This window comes from Lactuca virosa, chromosome 4 (genome assembly GCF_052849685.1).
Source record: "Lactuca virosa cultivar CGN04683 chromosome 4, Lactuca_virosa_CGN04683_v6, whole genome shotgun sequence".
Lineage (NCBI taxonomy): Eukaryota > Viridiplantae > Streptophyta > Magnoliopsida > Asterales > Asteraceae > Lactuca > Lactuca virosa.
In genome coordinates, this window is record NC_136429.1 from 75,052,376 (window position 1) to 75,060,373 (window position 7,998).

Below are 7,998 nucleotides of genomic sequence, written 5' to 3' on the forward strand. Positions count from 1 at the left end.
TTCTATTCAGTCGATTCTAATCAGTTTTAGTGCATCCAACTCATAGATCTGGGTTTCTAGGACTATCTGAACACGTAAAGTTGCTAACTTTACGTGTATCTATGATACAATGAAGCAATAACACTAAAAATTGGCTATTATGGGGGGGTTACTTGACTAAAACAAAGCCATGGCTGCCAAAAGGTGGCCTTCTTGAGCTTCTGGAACTCAAGAGAGGCTAGATCCGAGATATGGCTTGATTACAAAGCTTCATCACTAGGGATTTGGGGTTTTTGAGCTCAAAACCATCAATTTGGGGACAAACTAGATCTAGCAATACAATAACCAAGATGAAACCTTTATTACCAGAAAGGATGGCCAAAGAGGAGTACAATCTGGATCTACTTTTTCTTCCTTGAGTTCTTCTACCTTCTCCTTCTTCTTCTTGCTCAACAATGCACCAAGATTCCTTCACAAGGGCAAAGATCACTCACACACACTTCAAGGAGGCTAGGGTTTCGGGAATAAGTCTCTGAGAGGTGAAGGAGGCTGGTTTGGGGGCTATAATGGTGTTTAAATAGGGTACACTCCCTGAAAATTAGGGCTTCGTCCAAACTGGTGGACTCGCCGAGTCCGAAATATGGACTCGTCGAGTCGCCACGCCAACTCCACGTGCTGACCCGCTGCTACTTAACGAGTTAGGGCCACTGACTCGTCGAGTAGCTTCTAAAATAAGAAGAAAAATAATGTTTAAATGCATACCAGGAACGGGGCGTTACAACTCTCCCCCACTTATCTTAGACTTCGTCCTCGAAGTCTGCTGCTACTGAATCTGAAAATAACTCCGAATAATGCTCCCTCATCTCCTCCTCGGTCTCCCATGTCCACTCCGAACCCTTCCGGTGCTGTCACTGCACCTTCACTAGCTGAACCACCTTGTTCCTCAAGTTCTTCGTCTTCCGATCCAAGATTTTAATTGGTCTCTCGATGTAATTCAGGCTGCTGTCAACCTGAATATCCTCCAACGGTACAACTGCTGACTCATCCACCAAACACTTCCGTAACTGAGACACATGGAAAGTGTTGTGGATCTGGCTAAGCTCTGCTGGAAGATCTAACTGATAAGCAACCCGACCCACCCGGGCCAAAACCCTAAAGGGACCAATGAACCTGGGGCCCAGCTTTCCCCTCTTCCGGAACCTGATGACACCCTTCCAGGGTGACACTTTCAGGAGGACCATATCGCCTACCTGAAGCTCCAAATTAGAACGCCTCCTATCGGCGTAACTCTTCTGCCAACTCTGAGCAGTCTGGAGTCGGCTACGAACCTGTTGTATCAACTCTGTGGTCTTAAGCACCACCTCAGTGCTTCCCATGACTCTCTGACCGACCTCGCCCCAACAGATTGGGGTCCTACACTTCCTCCCGTAGATTATCTCAAAGGGAGGTCGGTCTATACTGGAGTGGTAACTGTTGTTATACGAAAATTCCGCTAATGGAAGGTACGTATCCCAACTGCCAACAAAATCTAGGACGCATGCCCGAAGCATGTCCTCAAGAGTCTGAATCGTCCTCTCGCTCTGCCCGTCTGTCTGAGGGTGGAAAGTGGTGCTGAAAAGGAGACGAGTCCCCATCTCGTCATGGAACCGCTTCCAAAACTTGGAAGTGAACCGGACGTCGCGATCTGATACTACCGAAACAGGCACTCCATGACGTGCCACAACCTCTCGCACATAAATATCGGCTAACTTCTCGGCCGATATACTCTCCTGGATCGGTACGAAATGCGCGCTCTTGGTCAACCGATCCACTATGACCCAAATCGCGTCAACTCCATGTGCAGTCCTGGGAAGCTTAGTAACGAAATCCATGGTGATATCCTCCTATTTCCACACAGGAATATCTAATGGCTGCATTTTGCCGTGGGGTCTCTAGTGCTCTGCCTTGACCTTCCTGCAGGTCAGGCATCTCTCCATGTACCAAGCTACGTCCCGCTTCATGCAGGGCCACCAATAATCGGGTCGAAGATCTCTGTACATCTTCGTCGCCCCTGGGTGGATAGAGAACCGAGAATTGTGGGCCTCATCCATCAACACCTGTCGTACTCCTCCCCAGTACGGCACCCAAACTCTCCCATGGAGGGTCAACAATCCTCGACTGTCATAATCGAAAGAAGCTACTCGGCCCACGATCCTCTCACACTTTTGTCTCTCCTCCTTTAGGCCCTTAACCTGTGCCTCTCTAATCTGCTCCAACAATGGAGTAATTACTGTCATCCTCAGACATATATCCCTGATCGGGGCTGACATCGCCTTGCGGTTCAGGGCGTCGGCCACTACGTTGGCCTTGCCCGGATGATAAAGGATCTCACAATCGTAGTCCTTTACCACATCTAACCATCAACGCTGCCTCATGTTTAGATTTGGCTGATCCATGAGGTACCTCAGACTCTTGTGATCCGTGTAAATGGTACAACGGACCCATAGAGGTAATGTCTCCAAATCTTGAGGTTGAACACCACTGCCCCCAGCTCTAAATCGTGCGTCGGGTAGTTAGCCTCGTGAGGCTTCAACTGTCTAGAGGCATAAGCTATCACATGCCCTCGCTGCATCAACACTGCTCCCATACCTGTGATCGAAGCATCACAGTAGACTATGAAGTCATCCACTCCCTCTGGCAGGGTAAGAATCGGTGCCTCACACATTCTCTGTCTGAAGGTCTCAAATGCTGCCTGCTGCTCAGGCCCCCAGCGAAATGCCACCGACTTCCTGGTCAGTCGAGTGAGCGGAACTGCTATCTTGGAGAAATCTTGGATGAATCTCCTGTAGTACCCTGCCAAACCTAGGAAGCTTCGAATCTCAGATGGAGACCTCGGGACCTCCCACTGCATCACGACCTCAATCTTGGCCGGATCTACTAGTATACCTTTCTGGTTGACGAGGTGTCCAAGGAACTGCACCCCAGAACTCACACTTGGAGAACTTTTCGAAAAGTTTCTCCCTCCTCAGTGTCTCTAGCACCTCCCTCAGGTGCTCCTCGTTCTGCTCCTGAGTCTTGGAATAGACCAAGAGGTCGTCAATGAACACTATCACAGACCGATCTAACATCGGTCTGCATACGCGGTTCATGAGATCCATGAACGCGGCTGGTGCGTTGGTGAGCCCAAATGGCATCACCACGAACTCATAATGACCATAGCGGGTCCTAAAAGCGGTCTTCTTTACGTCCTCACCTCTGACCCGCATCTGATGATAACCGGAGCACAAATCAATCTTGGAGAACCAAGATGCTCCCTGGAGCTGATCAAACAAGTCATCTATCCTCGAAAGTGGGTAACGGTTCTTCACCGTCACCTTGTTCAACTCCCGGTAATCTATACACATACGGTGTGTCCCGTCCTTCTTCTTTACAAACAGGATCGGGGCTCCCCATGGTGAACTGCTTGGTCTGATAAAACCCTTGTCTAGCAGCTCCTACAGTTGCGTAGACAACTCCTGCATCTCGGGAGGAGCCAACCGGTATGGTGCCTTGGCTATTGGAGCCGCACCAGGAACCAGGTCAATCCTAAACTCAACCTGTCTCTCAGGAGGTATCCCAGGCAAATCCTCTGGAAATACATCCGGGTACTCGCATACTACCGGTACATCGTCAACTGTTGCCTTGCCCTTCTCCCGGGCATCTAAAACATAGGAGACGTACCCCGCACAACCCTGTTGAAAGTAGCGCCTCGCTCTCGCTGCTGAACACATAATCGGTCCGCGTTGTGGCCTCTCACCCTGAATCACTAACTCTCCCCCACTAGGAGTGCGAACCCTCACTAACTGCAGCTCACAATCAATCACTGCCCCATTGGGGCTCAACCAATCCATACCCACTATGACCTTATTCCCTCGCTGGGGAATAGAAACCAGATCTACTGAAAACTGCTCATCAAATAACCGCAGGGAACACCCCCTATGTACCCTCGCGACCCTGACGGTCCTGTCATCAGCTATCTCAACCTCAAGCGGACTGTCCAACTCCCCCGGAGCTCTGCTAAACCGTTTGCTAAGCGCAAGCGAGACAAACGATCGGTTGGCCCCCAAATCAAACAATATTGTAGTTGAAATATCGTTCACTAAGAATGACCCTATATACAAACACATAACCATGAGAAATAATCAATACTAAATACAGAGATAAGAGGAAAATACATACCCGTCACCACATCAGGAGTCACCCGCGCCTCCTCTGCTGTCATCTGGAAAGCTCTACTCTTTGCCACTGGCGCCTCAGACGGACCCTGACGGCCGTCTGTAATCCTCAAAGTAGCAGGGGCAGGTGCTGCCACCTTCCCTGCTGCTGCTAAAATCGGGCACTAGGACTTTTTATGTCCCCTCTGATTGCAATGGAAGCAAAACAGATCAGCTGTTGTGGTGGTGGTGGTGGCTGTACAATCCCTACTCATATGCCCGGTCCGACCGCACTTGTAGCAGCCGGAGATCCCTGCCTTGCACGCCCCATCGTGCAATCTCCCACACTTGCCACACTGACTATGGCTCTGCTGTCCTCTAGATCTGTGATCCGATACCTTTGGCTTTTTGCCCGAACTCCCTGTGCCAGATGCCGCCTCTGGCTTCCTCTTCTTTTCCATCTCCAAATCTATCTCTCTCTCACGAGCCCTCGCAATCATGTCATCCAGCGTTTTACAGATGGACCGGCTCACGAACTGTCTGATATCACTCCTCAACATCTCATGATAACGGGCCTTCTTCATTTCCTCATCAGCCGCATACTGAGGGACGAGAAGTGCCCTCTCCCTGAATTTGGCGGTAATCTCCGCCACAGTCTCAGTAGTCTGAGTAAGATCCTGAAACTCCCTCGCTAACTGTTGCACCTCGATAACCGGTGAAAACTCTGCTCTGAACCTGGTAGTGAAATCGGTCCAGGTCATCGCATCGAGAGCTGCGTCATCTTCCATGACATGTCCGATATCCTCCCACTAATCTCGTGCCCTGTCCTTCAGGAGACAGGAGGCTAGTCTGACCTTGTCCCCCTCGAGACATCTGCTGGTGCGGAATGCATTGGTGACATCTGCCAACCACCTGGTACTCGCAATGGGATCCCGCGCCCCATGGTAATCAGGAGCTCCACATGCTCTGAACTTCCTGAAAGTGAGGGTGTGCGACCCCATCATGGCCGCCACCTCAGCACGGAATGTGCTCAACTTCTCGTCCATCAGCTCCAAAATACCGTCCTTGATCGAACCAAAGATCACAGGAGTCTGCTCGAGTATGATGTGAGTAACCTCTGAGGAGAGAAACTCCCTAGTCTTCTCATCCAAATGCTCGGCCCCCGAGCCTGATCCCGATCCCTCACCGGCACCTGAACTGTCGACTGCTGGTCTAGGGCGTAAAACCACCATTCTGAAAACACATAATGACAATGTCAGGAATACAGATATATCTCAAGGGATCACTACTACTACAAGTTTCCTGGTCTCATATCAGCCTTCCTTGATTCGAGTACGGATCCTCTGCTTTCAGTAGTACGGGCCCATACTACCTTCCACATCTATCCGTACTTTCCTCAAGAACTGCCTTGACTCCACCAAGTCCCTTCTCCTACCACTGCTCTCTGCTACTCTCATCCTAGGCTTGCCCTAGGGTAATCACCAACCTACTCTCTGCTATCAGCTGCACAAGAAGTCCCGGCTACCTCCCCCTAACTAGCTTGTGAATACTATTACATATCGCAAAGACTAGATAATTCTTCGAATGAGAGATCCTACCCTACAACGGTTGGACTCAGACAAGAGCTGCGCAATAGAGCTAGACCTAACCTTCTGAAATTATTTAATCCTCACAATATGTAACGTAACATATTCATTTACTAGCTAGTGAAAGATAACTAAGACTCCTAAAACCACAAAGCAAGCAGCATTCGAGCATCGAGTACACATAATCAAGCATATACTACTCTGGCTATCATACTGACAATTTTGTACTAGCATGCAGTTTTTATAGAGCTGAAACACATATAACAGGCACATAAGGCATCCTTCCTAGATCCTTAGTCCTAATCTAGCATGTTGTTCTAATAAAGCTGATAATCATAACATAGCATAAACTTGTATGGATAATTTGGGAGTACTTACTTGAGCTCGGCTGATTGCATGCACCACACCCTTTTTCTCTTTTCAAAGTTCTTTTCTTTCTAAAAATTCTTTGTTTTTTTGCTTTTTTAAAACTCTTTTCTTTTTAAGTTTCTTTTTGCTTTTCTAAAACTCTTTTCTTTTGAAAACTTTATACCACTTCCTTAGTTTGAGTTCAGACACACTCAGGAGTGCGCCCGAATCCCTCAAACCAAGGCTCTGATACCAACTTGTAACATCCCAAAAATACAACCCAAAAATTTTTGTTTGAAAACATTACTAAACCATAATATCAAATATCAAAAGATAGAAACCATGAATCGTGTGTCTCAAAATGTCATAATAAATTATCAAATCAAAACTAGTGTCAAGATCATATCAAAATATCAAAGTCAATCTCCCAGGCTAAGTTGTGGTGTGTGCCATGCCATCATCCCGAGCCCTTCCCTTTGCTAGCTGAAGTACCTGAAACCAAAACTGAAACTGTAAGCATGAAGCTTAGTGAGCTCCCCCAACTACCACATACCATACAATAACATATAAAGCACATACTGGGCCTTACCCACTGCATCGGACCGAAGTTCGGAACTAACTAGGGCCTTGCCCACTGCATCGGACCGAAGTCCGGAACTGACTAGGGCCTTGCCCACTGCATCGGACCAAAGTCCGAAACTGACTAGGGCCTTGCCCACTGCATCGGACCGAAGTCCGGAACTGACTGAACATAGCATAACATAATCATAGCATATAATATGAACACATATACTGCATACTGCATCGGACCACAGTCCGGAACACATAACACATACCATGTCTGTATCACAAAGACACCAAGCATACTGAACTACTGCATCAGACTGTAGTCCGGAACGACTGCTAACAAAACGGGCCGACATTGTGGCCGTAGACCCGTTCCTACTGGAAGGAAAACTCACCTCGTAAGGCTGGCTGCTGAAATGCTGCTCGGGAACTGTCTGACTGCTGCTCCGGTAACTCCCCGGCTACAATTCCCAAAAGACACTTAATCAGACGCTGATAAATAATCTTAGGGTAAAATGACTAATTTACCCCCTCGTGAAAGTCAACAATCCGTTAACCTGAATCGCCGAGTTGGGCCGCCAACTCGTCGAGTCCCTATCTTTCCTTTTACTCCCCTTCCCGACTCTACTCATCGAGTTTAACCAAAATTCGACGAGTTCTCCTTCTTTACTGATATACTGTCAACCTCCATCCGACTCGCCAAGTTGTATGAACAACTCGTCGAGTTCACCTTCAGCATGAGAACACGTCCAGTCTGTGACTCGCCGAGTTGTATGAACAACTCGTCGAGTCTGTTCTTAAGGGTAAGGAGATTGCCATAGACTCGCCGAGTCAGGGCGTAGACTCGCCGATTCCTTCTACACTCACATCCATGTCTTAACTCACTGAGTCTTTACTCCACTCACTAAACAGACTCGCTACTACTGAACAGGGAATCTAAGACTCACAATCTGACTCGCCGAGTCATAAGAGCGACTCGCCGAGTCCTTTGCATGCAGTTTCTATTCAGTCGATTCGAATGAAGTTTAGTGCATCCAATTCATAGATCTGGGTTTCTGGGACTATCTGAACACGTAAAGTTGCTAACTTTACGTGTATCTATGATACAATGAAGCAAGAACACTCAAACTTGGCTATTATGGGGGGTTACTTGACTAAAACAAAGCCATGGCTGCCAAAAGGTGGCCTTCTTGAGCTTCTGGAACTCAAGAGAGGCTAGATCCGAGATATGGCTTGATTACAAAGCTTCATCACTAGGGATTTGGGGTTTTTGAGCTCAAAACCATCAATTTGGGGACAAACTAGATCTAGCAATACAATAACCAAGATGAAACCTTTATTACCAG